Genomic DNA, 3,039 nt, shown 5'->3' with positions numbered 1-3,039 from the left:
TGCCAACGCACGTTGCTAAGGGCTACAATTGGTTGCTAGTAATGGAGGGCACGTGGCTGAATAAATCCTATAGTACAGTTTGTAGTAGTCGGAAAAATTACACCGGCGCTCCTCTTACTACTATATCTACGCGACTCAACCTCTGCTTGGAGTGTACCAATCTTGCTCCAACCAATTCTTATGACAAAGTATTATTTACTTCTTTCAATTCACACACGCGATTGTCTCTTGCTTTGGCCAGCACGGGGGGTGGATGTCCTGTATACCAAAAATAAATTAAAAAGGATTGATTCAAACATTGTCGACCGCGACCATACGAGAAGGGGCTGCACGAGCAACCTCCACAGAGCTCCTCCATGGAGGTTGCTCGTGCAGACCTCTAACTCCACGGAGCGGGCTCTACGCACTCATGAATGCAAACACTTGGTTCTCGTCACCTTCATGAATTTTTTTAAAAACTCCATGGAGAAGCTTCTCTCGTAGAAGAAAAACAAACGGGGACGGGCTGAACTAGCCCCTTAAACAAATTGTTGGCAGGGCTCTATGGAGATATCGTAAATGACAAAGATACACAGAACGGAGAGCAGAGCAAGCAACCTCTACAAACTATGAATGTAAACATACTGTTAACAACAAACACACAGAGCCGATAGCTGATCGAGCAGCTCCACGGGCTATATGAATGTAAACACTTGGTTCACGTCACCATAACCAAATCGGTGTTAGGGCTCTATACAGGGATACTGTAAACAACAAACACACGGAGCCGATAGCTGATCAAGAAGCTCCACGGGCTATATGAATGTAAACACTTGGTTCACGTCACCATCAACAAATCGGTGTTTAGGGCTCTATACAGGGATACTTGTAAACAACAAACACACGGAGCCGATAGCTGACCGAGCAACGCTCTACGGGCTATGAATGTAAACATTTGGTTTAACAAATCGGTGTTAAGACTCTGCGGATAATCGCAAATGACAAGCATTCACAGAACATCGAATGGATATCTTTTTTGTACGATAACATTTGAAACAAAAATGCTGATTTTGTAAGAACTTAAATCGCGTGTACTATTGAATGACCCAAGAAAGTGGGGAATTTTCATTCTTCAGGTGGATGTTGGGTCGCGAAATTAACAGTGAGTTGGGAAAAGTAGTAGGAATTTACCGGCTCGCTCCCTTCACGGGGACCCAACCTCTACTAGGAGAATAGATAGGAGTACTTGTTTGTTTGCTTTTATCAAGCTCCTTGGTTTGCCATTGTAAAGAATGCGAAAACTTCGCACCTAATCGATAATCGTGCTAATCGTTAAGGATGGCTGATTTTTGGTTTGATTCACCCCTGTGACAAATTTTGGGGAAATCTGTTGGCCTACTATGAAAAAAAATGGTTTCATAAAACAAATATTTACTAATTTTGACCTGTTATGAGATCTCCAATACCAGGTGTGCCTGTTTTTAGAAGAAATTAAATGGCTGCCAAGAGAGAGTAGTTGGTCCACCCATCCTTGTCGGATACGGGCAATGAGGTAAAACTTCCGAGGTACGAGGTTTGCAACAGGTCTAAATATTTCTTTTATGCAACCACAAGTTGTTGTTTTTGCAAAGTGGGCAACAGACCCGCGCGCGTGCGCGCAATGCACACAAACACTAGTAATAATTGTTAATTTTTGTATGGTTCGATACAAAGGTTAAAAGAACAATCGAGATGGTAATACTTTTAAGAATCAATACAAGCCGTTTATTGAATGAAGCAAGCGGTGCATTGTTCATATGTCGGCTCTCGCAAGGAAAGCCGAAAGTTCGCACCTCCGTGCTGATCCAAAATCGTCTCAAAGCTCGCCCTTACCACGCCAGAACACTGACGCCACAAGCGGCTGGCTGACTGGCCTATGACGTAGTCTCCAAGCAGAGGTCCGTGGGGAAAATCGTGACCATTTCCTTTGATTCATATTTTTTTTGAAGGTCGAAAATTATGAAACGAAAATGTCGCGATTTTCCCACAAACCTCAACCAAGTGTTTGGTATTAAAACCTTGTACTTTGACTTAATCACTCTAACGGACTTTATGACCAAGTCACCATGTACACGTTCGTAGAGAACATCGTGACCTTCACATGTGCCGGTAGGACCAATGGAGAAAGTGACATTGAAGTAAAGGGTCACACCTTTCTCCACCAACCTCTGCTTGCAAAGTTATAGACCTCTCTAGTCAGCCAGCTGTTTTCGGCGTGCACGTGGTAAAGCCGATATCGTATTAGCACGGGGTGTGTAAATAGTCTCTACCAGACTCCGGATCGCTGAAAATCGAGAAATGGAACAAATAGGCTTACCGGCTTACTCCTCTATTTGTTCCATTTGTACGATTTTTCCAGCGATCCGGAGTCTGGTAGAGACTATGGTGTAAACTTTCAGCTTTCTTTGCGAGAGCGACAAACGATTCACCGATTGCTTCATTCAATGAACGGGTTGTTTTAATTTGCCATGAAAGGAAAAAAAAATCATTGTTACAGTAGTGTTTGTGTCTGTGACTGTGGCGGGAAGGGGGTGGTTTGTGGAATATGATTTCTTGAAGGTGAAGCAAACATGTACCATGTCTGTCGTAACAGGGGTGTATTCAGGACATATTTGCGGAATTCATACGAGCTCTAAGGATCGTATGGATTCCGTAAAACTCATATGAATTAAGTCAGATTCGTGTGTTTCTTTAATCTCCAAGGAGATCCTACAATGGCCGATTATTTAAAGGTTAATAAGTACCAAACTCAGACGGAGTGTAGTGAGCACAAAAGGTGTCTTTTGCCTGAATTGTGAGGAGCTTACAAACAGATTAATATTTAATCAATACTAGTAGTCAAAGATAGTTTGCGCAAACTGTACTTTGACAATACTCTTCCCACGGAGCTTTTATCATTTTGTTCTACCAGACTACATGAACCACTCTCCAAGCACGCATGTACAGGTTGCTAGAGTCTTCAACATTGTCAACTTCTCATATGCCGGTAGGACCAGCGGGGAAAGTGACGACACGTCTAAG

This window comes from Branchiostoma floridae, chromosome 18, assembly GCF_000003815.2.
Source record: "Branchiostoma floridae strain S238N-H82 chromosome 18, Bfl_VNyyK, whole genome shotgun sequence".
Classification (NCBI taxonomy): Eukaryota; Metazoa; Chordata; class Leptocardii; order Amphioxiformes; family Branchiostomatidae; genus Branchiostoma; species Branchiostoma floridae.
The sequence above is the reverse complement of the archived record's forward strand: the minus strand, read 5'-3'. Positions refer to the sequence as shown.